We start from the raw sequence: 19682 nt of genomic DNA on the forward strand, positions 1-19682 counted from the left end.
CTAGGCTCTACACGTCTGCATTTTGATTGACTATGGATTTTCTAATAATCCATTGAAAAGAAAATTTCCTGAATGAGAGGTGAGTACTACACATATCTGTTGGTATAAGGACAAAAATTTAGAATATTGTAAGGACATCTGCTTATTTAGTAAAGTGGTGGTTGTAGGATCTCCTCCAAGATCCATGACTTTACTAGTCCTGAATAGTTGGCTAGGTTTCCAGTACCAGGCATAATGTCCCTTTTTCTTTGAAGGTCAGGTCTTAAATCTAATTACAGAGCTGTTGGTTTCCAAGAACATAAGAGTTCAACTACTGCACCCTTAGGATAATGGTGTCATGGTAGTCATTGTTATAGTTCATATGTGTCACAGTTCAGTAGGACTACTGGTTGCTATGGGGTTAGGGAGAAACTGGTGTTAGGGAAATTCCCAGGAATCCACAAGGATGACCCCAGCTTAGACTACTAGCAACAGTGAAGAGGGTCCCTGAACTGACCTACCCTGCTAATCATATTGGTGAATACTCTGTCACCATAGAGCCTTCATGCAGTAACTGATGGACGCAGATGCAGAAATCCACAGCAAAGCACCAGGCCAAGCTCCAGGAGTCCAGTCAAGTAGAGGGAGGAGGGACTGTATAAGCAAGGGGAGTCAAGATCATGATGGGGAAACCTACAGAGGCAACTGAACCAAGCTAGTAGGAACTTTGTTTGGTTAGAGTTACCCCAGGTATTTTATATTATTTGTGTCTATTGTAAAGGGTGATGTTTCTCTGATTTCTTTCTCAGCCCATTTATCATATGTATGTATGAGGGCTACTGACTTTTTTGATTTAATCTTGTATCCCTGAACATTATGAAGGCATTTATCAGTTTATCAGTTGTAGGAGTTCTGTGGTAGAACTTTTAGGGATTTTAGGGATTTTATATGTGTGTGTGTGTGTGTGTGTGTGTGTGTGTGTGTGTGTGTGTGTGTGTATGTCTTATACCTGATTTTAATGGAATCACATTGAGTTTCTCCCCATTTAATTTGATGTTGGCTGTTGGCTTGCTGTAAATTGCTTTTACTATGATGAGGAATATTTCTTATATTCCTGATCTCTCCAAGACTTTTGTCCTGAAGGGGTGTTGGATTTTGTCAAAGGTTTTTTCAGCATCTAATGAGATGATCATATTTTCTTTTCTTTCAGTTTGTTCATATGATAAATTACATTAATGGATTTTTATATGTTGAACAATCCCTTTATCTCTGGGATGAAGCCTACTTGATCATGGTGGATGATTTATGTGTTCTTTGATTCAGTTTGCTAGTATTTTATTGAGTATTTTTGCATCAATGTTCATGAAGGAGATTGGTCTGTAATTCTCTTTCTTTGTAGCATCTTTGTGTGGTTTTAGTATCAGGGTAACTGTAGCCTCATATACAGAGTTTGGAAATATTCCTTCTGTTTTATTATGTGAAATAATTTGAGGAGTATTGGTATTAGTTCTTTTTTACATTTCTGGTAGAATTCTGCTTTGAAATTATTTGGCCCTGGGTTTGTTTTTGTTTGTTTGTTTTGTGGTTTGGAGACTTTTAATAACTGCTTCTATTTACTTAAGGGTTATAGGTCTATTTAAATTGTTTATCTGGTCTTGATTTAACTTGGGTATGTGGTAGATAACCAGAAAATTGTCCATTTCTTTTAGATTTCCCAATTTAGTGGAGTACAGGTTTTTGAAGTATGACCTGATGATTCTCTGGATTTCCTCATTGTCTGTTGTTATGTCTCCCTTTTCATTTCTGATTTTGTTAATTTGGATATTTTCTCTCTGTCTTTTTGGTTAATTTGGATAAGGGTTTGTCTATTTTTGTTGATTTTCTCAAAGAATCAACTCTTTGTTTCATTGATGCTTTATACTTGTCTCGTTGTTTCTATTTTACTGATTTCAGCCCTCAATTTGATTATTTCCTGGCGTGAACTCCTCCTGGGTGAGTTTCCTTCTTTTTCTTCTAGAGTTTCAGGTATGCTGTTAGGTCGCTAGTGTGAGATTTCTCCAACTTCTTTATGTGGGCATTTAGGGTATGAACTTTCCTCTTAGTACTGCTTAAATAGTATCCAGTAAGTTGGGGTATGTTGTACATTCATTTTCACTGAATTCTAGGAAGTCTTTAATTTCTTTATTTATTCCTTGACCCAGTGGAGATTCAGTTGAACATTATTCAGTTTCCATGAGTTTGTAAACTTTCTGTAATTTGTTTTGTTGTTGAATTCTAACTTTAAGTCATGGTGGTCTGATAAAATACAGGATATTATTCCAATTTTTTTGTATCTGTTGAGATTTGCTTTATGACCAAGTATGTGATCTATTTTAGAGAAGGTTCTATGTGGTGCTGAGAAGAAGGTATATTCTTTTGTGTTTGGGTAGAATGTTCTGTAGATGTCTGTTAAGTCCATTTGAGTCATAACATATGTTAGTTGCCTTATTTCTCTGTTAAGTTTATGTCTAGCATACCTGTCCATTGGTGAGAGTGGGGTGTTGAAGCCTCTCATTATAGTGTGTGGGGTTTGATGTGCAATTTAAGCTTTAGTAATGTTTACTTTACATATGTGGGTACCCTTGTATTTGGGGCATAAATGTTCAGAATTGAGACTTCATTTTGATGGACTTTCTTTATGATAAATATATAATGTCCTTCTCTATCTCTTTTGATTGATTTTAGTTTGAAGTCTGTTTTGTTAGATACTAGCATAGCTACATCAGCTTGCTTCTTAAGTCCATTTGATTGACAAGTCTTTCCCCAACTCTATACTCTGTCTTTCTTTGAAGTTGAAGTATGTTTCTTGTATGTAGCAGAATGATGGGTCTTGTTTTTGTGTCCATTCTGTTAGCCTGTGTTTTTAGACACTGTTCTTCTGTCTGGCCCATCTCCAGCATCCAAAACCATGAGGAAGTGAAGAGAGTGCTGCATACATGCATCCTAGGTCTTAAGGGTCCTGAGTGGCAAGTACTTCAAGGTCATAGCTTAAACAGCTACCCAATACATCTCCCCCTTTTCTCTACATAGGAAAGTTCTAACCTAATGCAAAACTGTATACAATAGGAATGATCATCTAGTATAGTCCAGGAAAAATAAAAGGTAATGACATAAACAAGAACAACATCAAACATGAGACACATACTAAAATTCAGAGATGTTCAGAACATAGGTAAAAGGCATGTTACAGAGATTATTCCAAAAGCTGTTCTATCCTGAAGAATTGGAATCTAGTACTTAATATGTTCTAGCTAAGACACAAAAAGATTGTAACTGTAACTATTTGTCTTCAACCTCATTAAAGACCTTAGAAGGAATATAATAATACCTGAGCAAACGGGAAATGCATGCAAGCAATTTTCCAAAATCTTGAAAGAATAGAGAGAGACAGCTGGCAGCCTGGACAATCACCTAAAGTTTCTCAGCATCGTTGGGGCATCAAATTTGGCTAAAGGCCTAGATTGACTGACCATTATCAGAAGCAGGAATTTTGAAAGACCATCTTACCCTGCCTTTGCAGAATTCAGTAGTTGCTTTTCCTTGTGTCCTGCTCCTCCAGAAAGGACAGCATTCATATTGTCAGCATTCAAGGAAAGGCCAGTTCTTTGCCCAGCAGGCCATTTTGTGCCAAGAAGAAGACAAACTTCCAAACAGAGTGTCTCAGCAGCCCAACATTCTCTCAGGTTCAGATCTGTGTGTCCAGGAGCAATTGTGTCCCATGTCAACAGAATTCTAAGTTATCAAAACATTTAAATGCCATATTATCTAAGTCCATGATGTGTTTGAAGATTACCTATCCATCTAACCTATGTATCTATAAACCTGGACAACCTAGCTAACATAAGTATAGAAATGACAAGCATGGCTGACTATAAATATGTAAGTCTTATCTACCTAAATATCCTAAGGACTAAGGCTTCACAGAAAAAGGTAAATAATCTGTAAACAGATGTACAGCAAAAGGACAATGACCTCAGAATTGTGACAATAGAGAAAATATCTTAGAGTTAGAAATGTATAGTGCAATATGCAATGACAACAATCATTAATATATATCATTATACAAAATATCCTAAACAGAAGTAGATTATACATACAGTGTGACAAATATAATTTTACATTTGTACCAATATACAAAATATTTCCAATAGGAGTAGCAATATATGTACAATATGACAAATATAGTGTTGTATTTGTATTAATATACAAAGTAACTTAAATAGGAATATAAAAATAGTTTACATTTGTATCAATATATAAGAATTCATATCAGTGCAAATTATCCAAGGCTGAAAGCTTGCTAGATTTGTTTACTAGTAAACACAAAAATCTACCTTAATATACCATACCTATCCATTCCCCTTTTTCTTTTCTTAAGGAGAACACTGATTCTTTTTGTTTTCCACCCAATCTCATAACCATTTATCCGTATCGCTGAGAAAATTGCAATCTTTGGGAGAGGGGGAGTCATTTTCTTATAGTTGCTTCCTGCTGTTTAGGGGGTGATGGTATCTCTGTGGGGTCCTGTAACAGAACTTAGATAGTTTGGTCTCAATAGGACTAGCTATAGAGTCTGCAGCCAGTCTCAGAGTAATGGGTAAGGTTGCCTGAGATTCTGGCTAGAAGTGTAGTATGATGGACAATCTCATCTTAGAACTGTTCTGAAGAGTTTTCAGTTCAAGGCTAATCATTGAGTAATACTCTTAGGTGTAATGGCATCACTCTGCAATGTGTAGAGTCATTGTTGTGGGGCCTCCTCTTCCTTCTGGAGACTTCAGAGATTGCTATTAGAAGGACTTATCTTGTGGAACAAGGATGACTGGACTGCTACTCACATCACCAGGGATGCTACCTGGAAAACAGGACCCTAAGAAAGACACGAGGATCACCCAATGACAGAGAAATGGAATGAGATCTACATGAACAGCCTGGACATGAGTGGGGGTAGTGAAGGGCGAGGGTCGAGGGAAAGAGAGCTTGGGGGAGCGGGAGATCCCAGCTGGATCAACAACAGAGAGGGAGAACAAGGAATAGGAGACCATGGTAAATGAAGACCACATGAGAATAGGAAGAAGCAAAGTGCTAGAGAGGCCCACAGAAATCCACAAAGATACCCCCACAACAGACTGCTGGCCATGGTCGAGAGACAGCCCGAACTGACCTACTCTGGTGATGGGATGGCCAAACACCCTAATTGCCATGCTAGAAACCTCATCCAACTACTGAGGGATCTGGATGCAGAGATCCATGACTAGGCCCCAGGTGGATCCCTGGGAGTCCAATTAGCGAGAATGAGGAGGGTTTATATGAGCGAGAATTGTTGAAACCAAGGTTGGATAAAGCACAGGGACAAATAGCCAAACGAACGGAAACACATGAACTATGAACCAATGGCTGAGGGGTCACCAACTGGATCAGGCCCTCTGAGTGGGTGAGACAGTTGATTGGCCTGATCTGTTTGGGAGGCATCCAGGCAGTGGCACCGGGTCCTGTGCTCATTGCCTGAGTCGGCTGTTTGAAACCTGGGGCCTATGTAGGGTCGCTTGGCTCGGCCTGGGAGGAGGGGACTGGACCTACCTGGACTGAGTCTACCAGGTTGATCTCAGTCTGTGGGGAAGGCTTTGCCCTGGAGGAGATGGGAATGGGGGGCGGGCTGGGGGGAAGGTGAGGGGGCGAGAGGGGGGAGAACAAGGGAATCTGTGTATGATATGTAGAACTGAATTGTATTGCAAAATAAAAATTAAAAAAAAAAAGAAGGACTTATCTTTTACTGTTGAAAACTTGAACATTATTAATATCAAAATGGAAAGTTTAGGTTTTAGGATAATGTAAGATATGAGGAAAGATTCCCAGAAATCAATAATAAACATGGAGAGAAATAGAGTCTTGGCAACAATGAACCCTAGATTATTGGTTTTCTTCTGTCTCATATTAGTTGACTTTTCTGATATGAGACAGAATCTCCTAATTTTTCATTTAGCACTATGCTTGAGTATAGAAAAGGAGAGAGACACATTCCAATTCTAAAACTAACTTGATTTATAATTGAATCTGGACCACAACTATTCTAAAGTTAAAGAGATAATGATGTTAGGCAGTGAGAGATTACCCTGTAGTATATATTGGTACCAATAGGTCTTTCTTTTCCGCTGTAGACATCTAAGTGTCCAAGGCCTGAAAATTTCCTGAAAATGGGTATTTCTATTATCCTGTAAAGACAAAAAACAGAACCCTGCCCCAACCCTTGCTTGTTGAGTTTTTCTTACAACCTGTAGAGTCATTACATCAGTGGATGAGCTCTTACTTCTCAAGGTTTCTCCTGTTCAAGTTGAATTTTTATTAATTTTGTTTGTATCCATAGCTTTTCTTCTTCTGCAGAAACAAAAGCAAAACACCTTCCCCAATGTAGGAGGTATCCTGGTTTCCATTCTGAGGTCAACACACCTTTGAAGTAAAGCGATTGGTTTACCTCAGGCGTTTTTGGTTGTCCAATGTCTCTCTGCAGCTGTTGTTCCTTTTCATCAGCATTGAGAAAGCTCAGGGTTAATCAGCATTATGTAATGTATTTCTAGGGATCATTGTTACCTTTTTCTGTTTATTTAGTATATCCCTTAACGTTCAGTTAGATCTTTCTATGACTGCTTGGCCTGTGGGATTGTGTGATATACCTGTAATATGCTTTATATTGTAAAAAGCAAAATACTGTCTCATTTTATTTAAGACATATGCTGGAGCATTGTCAGTCTTAATTTGTACAGATATTCCCACAATGGCTATAACTTCTAATAGGTGTGCAATTACAGAATCAGCCTTTTCAGAACTCATAGGAGTTGCCCATTGAAATCCTGAATAGCTGTCAATGGTGTGGCATACATACTTTAATCTTCCACATTCTGTAAAATGAAAGACATCTATCTGCCAAATTACATTTCTTTGTATACTTGTAGGATTGCTTCCTGCAGGTAATGGAGTTTAATTATAGAAGGAACAAGTAGGACATTTTTTTTATAATTTCCTTGGCCTGTTGCCAAGTAATGAAAAAATCCTTTTTGAACTGTTTGCTATTTACATGTTGTTTCTTATGAAATTCTTTTTTTTAATTTTCTAAACTACATCTGCATTTTTTATTTTATAATTTAATTTAATTTTACATATCAGCCACAAATTCCCTTGTTCTCCACCCTCCCACCCCACCATACCTTCTCCCTAACCCACCCCCCATTCCATTCTCCACCAGGGCAAAGACTCCCCTGAGGATTAAGTTCAACCTCATAGATTCAATCCAGGCAGGTCCAGTCCCCTCCTCCCAGGCTGAGCCAAGTGTCCCTGTATAAGCCCCAGGTTTCAAACAGCCAATTCATGCTCTGAGTACAGGACCTGGTCCCACTGCCTGGATGCCTCCCAAACAGATCAAGCTAATCAACTGTCTCACCCATTCAGAGGGCCTAATCCAGTTTGGGACTCCTCAGCTATTGGTTCATAGTTCATGTGTTTCCGTTCGTTTGGCTATTTGTCTCTGTGCTTTATCCAACCTTGGTCTCAACAATTCTCAATCATACAAACCCTCCTCTTTCTCCCTAATTGGACTCCTGGAGCTCCACCTGGGGCCTGGCCATGGATCTCTGCATCCAGTTTGCTCAATCATTCAATGGGGTTTCTAGCATGACAATTAGGATGTTTGGCCATCCTATCACCAGAGTAGGTCAGTTCAGGCTGTCTCTTGGCCATTGCCAGTAGTCTATTGTGGGGGTATCTTTGTAGATTTCTATGGGCCTCTTTAGCACTTTGCTTCTTCCTATTCTCATGTGGTCTTCATTTATCATGGTCTTTTATTCCTTGTTCTCCCTCTCTGTTCTTGATCCAGCTGGGATCTCCTGCTCCCCTAAGCTCTCTTTCCCTTGACCCTTGCCCTTCATTACCCCCACTCACGACCAGGTTGTTCATGTAGATCTCATCCATTTCTCTGTCATTGGGTGATCCCTGTGTCTTTCTTGGGGTCCTGTTTTCTAGGTAGCCTCCCTGGAGTTGTGAGTAGCAGTCTAGTCACCTTTGTTTTACATCTAGTATCCTCCTATGAGTACATACCATGTTTGTCTTTCTGAGTCTGGGTTACCTCACTCAGGATGATGTTTTCTAGATCCATCCATTTGCCTGCAAACCTCATGATGTCATTGTTTTTCTCTGATGAGTAGTATTCCATTGTGTATGTGTACCACATTTTATTTATCCATTCTTCAGTTGAAGGGCATCTAAATTGTTTCCAGGTTCTGGCTACTACAAATAATGCTGATATGAACATAGCTGAGTAAATGCCCTTGTGGTATGATTGAGCATTCCTTGGGTATATGCCCAAGAGTGGTATAGCTGGATCTTGGGGGAGATTGATTCCCAATTTTCTAAGAAAGTGCCATATTGATTTCCAAAGTGGTTGTACAAGCTTGCATTCCCATCAGCAGTGGAGGAGAGTTCCCCTAGCTCCACATCCTCTCCAGCATAAGGTGTCTTCAGTGTTTTTGTTCTTAGCTATTCTGACTTCTAGCACGTTACCTATTAATAACTAATCAATCTCATCATTACCTTGTGCTAGAGGACCTGGCAGACTCGTATGGGATCTGATGTGTGTTATATAGTAAAATGTAGGATGTTCCCTATTTCTGATGATTTCCTGTAATGTTATAAAAAGTGAAGTAAATTCTGTATTATCAGGAATAATCAGCAGTTTTAATATGTAAAACAACTCTCTCTGCATATTTAGTCAGTGAATATATTGAGGCGTTCCATGAAGTCCATTAGTACCATAAGTATGGTATACGGTTCTGTCTTTTTTTTTTTATTGAATTTAAGGGGCTATGAACTACTTTACTTAAGTCTCCTGATTTATATCCTGCCTTTCCTGATTTAATTGCATCAGTATAGAATGTGGTGACTCTAGGCACTGGCTTTTGCCATACAATGTGAGGAAGGACCCATTCAGTTCCTTTTATGAATTCTATTCTCTTGCTTTTGGGATAACTTGTTAATCTCTCCCAAAAAGTTGCTGCAGGCTCTTTGCCAGTATTCATTATCTTTCCAGAAAGAGAAATTTCCACATTAGTTAAAGGTACTGCAATTTCTTCTAGGTCCATTCCTGTCACCTGAGGACGTCTTAATTGTCCTTTTAGAATCAAATCAGAGATCTTTTCCACTAAGTCTTTAGTTTCTTACTCAGTTTATGTGGTAGAAATATCCATTCCAATATAGTATCTTCCCTCTGCATCAAAATCCCTGTGGGGGAGTGTCTATAGGAGAATATTACTAGAATGCAGTTAAGTTCCGGATTCACACGATCCACATGAGCTTCTCCTATTTTCTTTTCTACTAGAGCCTTCTCAGCTTCAGCTGACAATTCTCTTGGACTACTTAAGTCCTTGACCCCTTGTAGGGTATTAGCCAAATTTACTAGTTCATCTTTAGGTATTCCAATGATAGTCTGTAAGTTGGAAATGCTTCTTAACAATTTTTGAAAATCATTAAGAATCTGCAATGGATCTCTCCTGAGTTGTATCTTTTGGTGTCTAATATTTTGTAGATCTCTTATATCCTAAGTAATTAATAGAATCTCCTCTTTGTATTTTTTGGGATCAATTTGTAATCTCCAACAAGGCAAAACTTTCTTTACTTTTTCAAACATGTTTTCTGAGTTACCTAACTTTGGATCAGCTAATAAGATAGCATCCATATAATAACAAGTTATAGATTGTGGAAAATTTGCACGAATTATTTCCAATGGTGTTTGCACAAAATATTGGCAAAAAGTAGGGCTATTTAACATTCCCTGTGGGAGGATTTTCCATTGTTCTCTCTTGACTGGCCAGGAATTATTATAATTAGGTACTGTGAAGGTAAATTTTTCTCTATCCTTTTCTTGTAAATGTATGGTAAAGAAACAGTCTTTTAAATCAATAACTATAATAGGCCATTCTTTGGGTAACAGAGAAGGCAGGGACATCCCATTCTGTAGGGAGCCCATAGGTTGAACTACTTTATTAATGGCTCTCAGATCTGTCAGCATTCTCCAGTTATCAGACTTCTTTATGTTGGGAAAGTTTCCTTCTATGATTTTGTTGAATATATTTTTTTATGTCTTTGAGCTGGCATTTTTCTCCTTCTCTTATCCCTATTATTTTTAGGTTTGGTCTTTTCATGGTGTCACAGATTTCCTGGATATTTTATGTTATGACTTTGTTGGCTTTAATGTTTTCTTTGACTGGTAAATCTATTTCCTCTATTATATCTTAAATGGCAGAGGTTCTCTCTTCCATCTCTTAAATTCTGTTGGTTTGCTTGCATCTATAGTTCCTGTTCATTTACTCAGATTTTCAATTTCCAGCATTCTTTCAGTTTGTGTCTTCTTTATTGCCTCTATTTCAATTTTCAAGTCGAGAACTGTTTCCTTCACCTGTTTGATTGCTTTTTCTTGCTTTTCTTGACTTTCTTTAAGGAATTTATTGATTTCTTATATGTTTTTGCTTGTCTTTTCCTAGATTTCTTTAAAAGAATTTTTTATTTCCTTTTAAAGACCTGTATCATCTTCATAAAGTCAATTTTAATGTTGTTTTTTTCTGCTGCTTCTATGTTGTGATGTTCAGGTCATAGAACATCTAGGTAGTAGAATGGCTAGGTTCTGGTGGTGCCATGTTGTTCTTTACGTTGTGAAAGTATTATTGCACTGGCATCTACCCATCTCTTTCTCTAATCAGTACAAGTTATGTCCGTGTCTCAGGGAGCCACTCTTGGTCCAATCATCACTGGCAGTGTTTGTGTCTCAGGGGGCTGCTGAAGTCACAAGGATTAGGTGGGTTTGAGGGACAGAGTGGGACTTGAAGATTGCAGGGTCCAATGTGGGTGGTGGTGGGAAGGCCTGCCCATAGGATTCTTGCCTGCTAGCCTGCAACTGGGGATGCAATCTCTTATTTAAGTCTTACACAGTGAATTTGAGACCCTTCTCCCCAAGCTCTGCCTCCCCCAGTGGATGGTGACTTATAACCTGAACATTCTGAACTAAAGAACAAGTGTAATTTACCAGGACAAGCATACAATTTTATGTCTAAATAATAAATTGCATGTGTGTTTGAATAGTAACAAAATTAATTAACTGTATGCCCAAACTATTTTCCATTTTGCTTAGTAGAACTGTATGTAACTTCTTATTTTTACTCTTACATTAAACAAATGATTAGCTATATCAAAAATACATTTTTTTCAATTGGTACTACATACACTTTCTCCAACTTTACTCTCTACCTCTATAAATTAAAAAAGAATGACATTTTATATTTAAACAAATTAGAGCATATTATTTGCTAATCCCATATTTATTTGGCATTTCCCACTCAGACTTAGGAGGGTTGCTGAACTCTATGATTTTCTATTGGGCATTGAGATAAGGAATTTTGTCGTGGAGTGAAATACCTTAGCTGCCTACTAGATCACATTACAATTTGGCTTCTATTTTGTCAGTTTTGCAATAGCATTTTGAATTCTGCTGGGAGATATGGTATCTCGAGACAATTCTGTACTTTTCCAAGCTATCTTGCCACTTTGAAAGTGTTGTCAGAGTAAGTATTATTTGGAGAAGTCAGTCTGGATTATGCCGCTGAAACGCTGCACTGCACAGCTGACGCAAATTGATTTACCAGAAAGCCGGCTGCATTCCTAAAACATACAGCCACCAGGGCAGCTTTTAGAAACTGTTGTACACAAGTAAAAATTCAAATGCAGCTTGGAAATCTCTGCATATAAACCTAGTAGCATTTCAGTACATTTAAGGTGCATTTTATTACTAATTTGTATTGAAAGAAAATGTTCCCTATTTAAGTATTGCTGTTATTAAAACTCATCAATTATTTGTAGTTACTGTTAGCCTTGGGCTTTATTATTCTAGCAAATTATTAAAAATTGTCTATCTCATATCATCCTAAATTCAAATTAGGAGCTCTGAATCACTGGACATGTGTCCAGTGGCTATATCACATGGTTACCATAGTACTCTATTTACTTGAGTGTAGGGAGCTTCTTAACAGTCTAAATGGACCACACCGACTCAGAAGAGGGAAGTTTTCACAGAGAAAAAACTTCTCTATTGTGGCAATCAGGAGATCTGAACAAATACGAATGATGGAGTAATATTTAGATGCTAAATAGAATACATATATAATATATTGTATTATGCACATATATTTATTTATATATATTCTATTACTTAATGTAATATATATTAAATAATATATTAGTATTACTTAATATTACTAAAATATATTAATGTTACTAAAATATATTAATGTTACTAAAATGTAATCTATCATAAATATATGACATTTATATATTCTTTTACTTATGTAACTCAAGAAAAATCATTAGTATTATATTCCTGTTCCATTTATTTTATGCAAATATTATTGTTTAATTCCTGACCACTGAATAAGAGCACATATACACATACATCTGTTGAAAGGCATCTATCCTGGTTCTATATCCTAGCTATAGTGAATATTGATACAATAAATGTATAGGTGCAAGTATCTATAGTATGGTGACTTGAGAGTCTTATGGTATACATCAAGGAATGGTATAGCTGGGATGTATAGACTTCTAATTTAGCATACTGGTTTCCATGGACACCACACCAATTTACATTCTCACCCACTGTAAATGAGAGTTTCCAGTTCCACAAATCTGTGCCAGCATTTGTTGTTGTTTTCTTGATGATAGCTATTCTGTGTTAAGATAAAATTGCAATTCAGTTTTCTTATTGTTTAAGAATTCTGTAAATATAGAATCTTCTCAAGTCAAATCCTTTTCTTTTCCATCTAATTCTTCCACTGTCATTCTACCATTCTCTCTCTCTCTCTCTCTCTCTCTCTCTCTCTCTCTCTCTCTCTGTCTCTGTGTGTGTGTGTGTGTGTGTGTGTGTGTGTGCAAGTGTGTGTGTTTGTTTGTAGCTAAAAACCAAATCCATACTAATATAATGTATTTTTTAAAACTAAGTAGCGAATAATAATTAATTTTATTGAAGGATGTCTATAATTTACATCAAGATTCACTGTGTTGCATGGTTCAGTTTCCAAAATGCAGATTAATATGTGCAGCACTTTAATGTATAAAAAAATGTTTCACCTACCTATCCCCCTTTCCTTCCATTATGCCTTTGCAACCACTAAAGATTACTGCCTGTATACTTTTGCTGTTTCCTGACTGTAATTAGAATTGCACCAGAGTGACTTATTTCATTCAGTAAAATTTATTTAAACTAATGTGTTTTCAAGTTTGAAAGCATGTATGTTCTTCTTGCTAAAACGTATTCCATTGCTTCAAAGTAGCACAGTATTTTTCTCTGAGGTGAGAAAGATTTAATAACAATATTTCTTAATGTTTCAGATATTTTACAGTTTCATTTGCTATGCATCCTGTTCCTTATGTACTTCTCATTCTTCTAAATTATACTCAAAGATACTTTCATTGACTGTCTAGTGGAAATCATGGTTAAATGTCCCTTCTCAGAAACATTTTAGTTTGAATAGGTACTTTTCAACAGTTCAACCTTTCTATCTTTCTAGAGCAGCAGTTCTCAATCTCTTGGTCATGACCCTTTGGTGATGGTGGGTGGGGGTTGAATAGTTCTTTAACAGGCATTGCCTAAGACAATCAGAAAACACAGATAATTACATTACAAGTCATGAAAGTAGCAAAAATGCTGTTACGAACTAGCAACAAAAATAATTCTGTAGTTGGGGTTCACCACAACATGAGAAACTGTATTAAAGAGTCATAGCATTAGGAAGATTGAGAACCACTATTCTAGAGGAAGGTGATTTTATCTAATGTTTATACCTTGACTTCTATAAAAGTGAATACAGCACCATAGAATGGCAGTGTCTCTTATGAAAACAAATTCATCAATCTATTTTTGTGGATGAAAATGAACTGATTATACAAAAGGGATTATGAAAGGTAGAAAAGAGGTTGAAATAATGAAAAGCTTTATCAAAATATTTCATGTAAATCCTTTTCAAGAAATATGAAATATGAAATATAATATGAGATTCGAGAAAAAATATTGTAAAAGTGCAGAGTTCTTCCTGCTATAAGTTTATCTTTCCAGGGGAGGACCAAAGGATCTGATGAGGGATGGAAATGTACTTAATGTGTTCAAATATCACTATGACTTCATCAAGATAACTCTGTCCATGAGGTTTCTTTAAAGAAAAGATACAGCAAGTTACTTTTGAAGGTGTCTTACTTACATACTTTAATATTCTTGAATCTCATCAATATTGTAAAAATGTATTGTCTATTAATTTAATGTTTCTTGTAAATAAAAAATAAGGTTGTATGTTTTACAAGATTAAAATGTTTATTTTGTGGTATTAATTTAAATCCTACTGAATGTTAAAAATATATTAAAGAAACGTTGCAAGTTCTTTTTTTCAGTGATATTGTAGAATTGCTCTTTTAATCAAAAGATTTGTGAAAAATCATAATCTAAAGAAGTCTGTAGAAATCTAAAATAATTATGTAATTATTTAGATTCAAAACTTATTACCTTTTGACAGTCAGTAACTATTAATTTACTTTCTTTATCTTCTTTCCTTTGTGAGCATGATGTCAAAAATTTAATTAAAATGGTGGCAGTTAAGCTTCTTATTAACTATGCTCTATCTTCTTTGCATTTGAAACTAGAAAGTGGGAGTACAGTTGGAGGTAAGACTCAGCAACTGAGTGATAGATGCTCTCCCGGAAGCCTGTGTTCAGTTCCCGTCACATACGATTCAAACCAGCAATTAAAGAATCCGAAGTCAGGAATTTAAAAGATAGCACGGGGGTATACGGAACTGTTTGCAGGAAGGAGAGGGAGGCTGGAATGATGTAATTATAATGTCAAAAATCAAATAATGCTTCCTGTGACTCCAGAACCTGGTGACCCCCAAATTCTCAGCTGACATCTACATGCACTCTCATGCACTCATGAGATGCACATAAACTCAGGTAATCACATGCTCATAAGCAAAAAGAAATGCTTAGGAGTACCTACCTTTTTCTTTTATTTTTTTCCAGTTTTTCAGATTGTAATAGAGTTACATTTCTCCCTTCCCTTTCCTCCCCCCAAAACACTCCCATGTAACTCTCCTCACTATCCTTTAAATTGCCGGCCTTTTTTTTTTTATCTCACAAATTGTTATTGTATGCATACATGTTCACATATAAATTTGAATATTCATAAATATGGTATGCTCAGTTCATATAGTGCTCCTTGTATGAATGTGTTCGGGTTTGCCCCTGGAGGACTAACTGGTGTCCTCATCCCTGGGGAAACCACCTCTCCTGCTACCAGCTTTCTTCAGTTGCCTCTAGTTCTCTATGTAGAGCTGAGACCTCATGGGCTTTTCCCTGTCCACTTTGTCATGTGCACTGGTGTTGTCCTTGTTCATCTCATGTTTGTCAGCTACATTGGTGAGACCTACAGGTATAGCATTATTACAAGGAGACCCAATTCATAGCAAACTCTTTGACCTCTAGTTTGTACAATTATTTTGACCCCGCCTCCACTATGTTCCCTGAGATCTGGGATTATATCCATTGGGCCTGGGCTCCAGAACTGTGGGATTTGTTTAGTTGTGGAATGTACCATCCCTGCTTCTAAAGGAGGGAAACAACCCACAGTCCCATCTAGCTGACTTGCATGCAAATCACACATCAACCCTCTGCACAGCCTGATCACACTGAGGGTGCAGTAGTGTTACCCACAACTTAGTTATAATCAGTAGTTTTCTAATTGTTCTTAAATACCACTAAATAATGGGAAAACATCCTTCATACTGGAAACTTAGCAAACTACTCAGTATTAGTGAAGTCACAGTTATTACCAAAAAATCTACAACCAATAATTGACTAAACCAGCATAATCTCTAATAAAAATCTATAAACATATGGCCTTATATTACAGATGATGGTGGTCTTCTGCTCTCATGAAAGAAACTTCTCTTTAAAGCAGATGGAGACTATTACAAAATATCTACCACTTTCTTCATCCATTATTATAAAATAACTCATACTTAAAGTTGTTTGTTATTCTGGAAATATTCCATCATCTAAGGGAATAATATAGAGTCTATAGAGAGTTATAATACAATCTGCCTGCCTTAATAGTAGCTGGCCATATTTATTTATGTACACAGTCAGTTTCCTCATTGTAAAATATTTAAAAACAAATTCCTAGTATTATGAAATTTTAGTCATAAGCATGTTAACATTCTTTTTTTTTTTTTTGCTTTTTAGGCAATTCTTTTTTTTTTTAATTTTTATTTTGCAATACAATTAAGTTCTACATACAGGCACAGATTCCCTTGTTCTCCCCCCTCCCGCCCTCCTCACCTTCCCCCCAGCCCGCCCCCCATTCCAATCTCCTCCAGGACAAAGCCTTCCCCACAGACTGAGATCAACCTGGTGGACTCAGTCCAGGTAGATCCAGTCCCCTCCTCCCAGGCCGAGCCAAGGGACCCTGCATAGGCCCCAGGTTTCAAACAGCCGACTCAGGCAATGAGCACAGGACCCGGTGCCACTGCCTGGATGCCTCCCAAACAGATCAGGCCAATCAATTGTCTCACCCACTCAGAGGGCCTGATCCAGTTGGTGACCCCTCAGCCATTGGTTCATATTTCATGTGTTTCCGTTCGTTTGGCTATTTGTCTCTGTGCTTTATCCGACCTTGGTCTCAACAATTCTCTCTCATATAAACCCTCCTCATTCTCGCTAATTGGACTCCCAGAGATCCACCTGGGGCCTAGTCATGGATCTCTGCCTCCAGATCCCTCAGTAGTTGGATGAGGTTTCTAGCACGACAATTAGGGTGTTTGGCCATCCCATCACCAGAGTAGGTCAATTCGGACTGTCTCTCGACCATTGCCAGCAGTCTGTTGTGGGGGTTTTTAAATAAATTTTTTATTAAGAAATTTTCTGCCGGGCGGTGGTGGCGCACGCCTTTAATCCCAGCACTCGGGAGGCAGAGCCAGGCAGATCTCTGTGAGTTCGAGGCCAGCCTGGGCTACCAAGTGGGTCCCAGGAAAGGTGCAAAGCTACACAGAGAAACCCTGTCTCGAAAAACCAAAAAAAAAAAAAATTTTCTATTCTCTTTACATACCAACCACAGATTCCCCTGTTCTCCCTCCTCCTGCCCCCCAACGTTCCCCCCAACCTACCCCCAATTCCCACCACCTCCAAGGCAAGGTCTCCCATGGGGAGTCAGCATAGCCTGGTACATTCAGTTCAGGCAGGTCCAAGGCCCTCCTTCCTGCACCAAGGCTGCACAAAGTGTTTCAGCACAGACACTAGGTCCCAAAAAGCCAGCTCATGTACTAGGGACAAGTCCAGATCCCACTGCCTGGGGGCCCCCTATACAGCTCAAGCTAAACAGCTGTCTCACTCATCCAGAGGGCCTAGTCCAGTACCATGGGGGCTCCTCAGCTATTGGTCCACAGTTCGTGTGTTTTCAATAGTTTGGCTAGTCATCTATGTACTTTTTCCCAATGTGCCTTGCTCATAGAATCCCTCCTCTCTCTCATCTATTGGACGCCTGGAGCTCCACCTGGGACCTGGCAGTGGATCTTATATAATCACATAGTCAGCAATAAAGTATGAATTTGTAAATGTCAAAATGTTCTGCTTCCATCAGTCACTGGATGAGGGTTCTATGATGACAGTTAGGGTATTCAGCCATCCAATCATTAGAGTATGCCAGCTCAGGCACCCTCTCGACTATTGTCAGTAGTCTATCTAACATTCTTTACAAAGAATATTTTTCTTAATTCAAAGTTAGTCTTATGTCAAAATACAATGCTAAATCCTTAATGGCACTTAGGTTGAAATTTATTTTTTAAATACATTTTACTTTTATAATTTATATGTCTTTAAATGTTGGAAATAATTTTTGATTTATCAATTATACGCAATATATATGCTCTTTTTCAAGCAGATATTATAACACTTGAAATTTATCACATTTGACAACAAATATTCTCACCTAATCAGAATACAGGTGTAGCCATCAGTGACAATGTCTTCATGACATTTTCTAGTACTTACATGTCTTCCACAACTAACATACTCACTGGTAATTTTTTATTTATATATTAATTAATTTTTTCTATTTTTGGACTTCATAACAATAAGTTATATGGTTATTAAATTAAATACAGTTTTATGGCTCCAGAACATTTTGACATTTACAAATTCATACTTTATTGCTGACTATGTTGACTGTATAAATACATTGATTCTTTATATCTTTTCATCTATTTACCTATTTTCATCTATTTATGTGGAGTTGTTATAATAAAGCACATTTCCTCCCTTGAATTGAAAATAAATTCTTTTCTAATATGATATATCTTGATTACACTTTACCCTCCCTCTATTCACCCAAGTTACTCCTCACATTTTTCTCCAATCCAGACCCATTCCCTTTCTGTCTCTCATTAGATAAGAACAAGATTCTAAGAGATAAAAACAAAGCAAAATATAAGTTAAAACAAAAACCATCACATCAAAGTTGAACAAGAAAACCAACAGCTGAGGAGCCCCCAACTGGATCAGGTCCTGTGGATAAGTGAGACAGTTGATTAGCTTGAACTGTTTGGGAGGCATCCAGGCACTGGGACCGGGACCTGTCCTCAGTGCATGAGCTGGCTGTTTGGAACCTGGGGCTTATGCAGGGACACTTTGCTCAGCCTGGGAGGAGGGGACTGGACCTGCCTGGACTGAATCTACCAGGTTGAGCTGAATCCCCAGGGGAGTCCTTGCTCTGGAGGAGATGGGAATGGGGGATGGGCTGGGTGGAGGGTGGGTGGAGGGAGGACATAGGAATCTGTAGCTGATATGTAAAATTAAATCAAATTATAAAATAAAAAGAAAATTGAACAGGAAGTAAAGAACCCAAGAGAGGGCATAAATATCAGAGGCCCAGAATGTAGGGGTGAAGATTCTGGGTAGGCACCAGCTTGACCTCTTCGTGTTCAATGAGTTGTGTGAATGTTGTCTTCAATAATAGAGCCTTGTCAGTTTGTGGAAAGCAGCCTATTGCTTTAGTATCAGCCTGGGTTGTTTGGAGATTCCCCTCAACCTGATGTAACCCATTTCCTGTACTGGGAGGTTTATTTGGTGACAAGAGATGTCCAACTGGGACTCCATCTCCCCCATTACTTGGAGATTTCATTAGGATTGCCTTCATAAAATTTAGGAAGTGTCCACTGAACTAAGCTTTCATACCACATCTCAAATGACAATTCTAGCTGACTCTCCCCTCATTCATTCCCCCTCCCAACCTGACTCTCCTATTTCAGTCCCACCCACCCCCACCTGTACTTCACCAAATTAAAAACAAACTAAAAGAAATGGATAATTCTTTCAATATATACCACCTAACAAGTTAAGTCAAGATCAAACTGCCAATTTAATAGACTTTTAACCCCCAGTGAAGTAGAAACAGTAAGTAAATGTCTGCTGACCAAAAACTTCCCAGGGCTAGATGGTTTTAGTGCAAATTTCTATTAGACTTTCAAAGAATAGTTAATGCCAAAATCTTCTCAAAATACTCCACAAAATAGAAACAGAAGTAACTGCCAAATTCATTT

At 37.8% G+C, this 19682-nt stretch overlaps 1 long non-coding RNA gene across 1 annotated transcript in view; it reads left to right on the forward strand.

Annotated features, from left to right (window-relative positions):
• Window positions 1-426: 426 nt before the first annotated feature.
• The window catches only part of LOC131903387 (uncharacterized), a 59761-nt gene continuing 40505 nt past the window's right edge, over window positions 427-19682 (forward strand). Inside the window, exons 1-2 of the long non-coding RNA XR_009377507.1 lie at window positions 427-729; window positions 1933-1971. This is a non-coding gene — a long non-coding RNA (uncharacterized LOC131903387). The remainder of the gene's footprint in view (window positions 730-1932; window positions 1972-19682) is intronic.

The sequence above is a fragment of the Peromyscus eremicus genome, chromosome 2, assembly GCF_949786415.1.
Source record: "Peromyscus eremicus chromosome 2, PerEre_H2_v1, whole genome shotgun sequence".
Taxonomy (NCBI): domain Eukaryota; kingdom Metazoa; phylum Chordata; class Mammalia; order Rodentia; family Cricetidae; genus Peromyscus; species Peromyscus eremicus.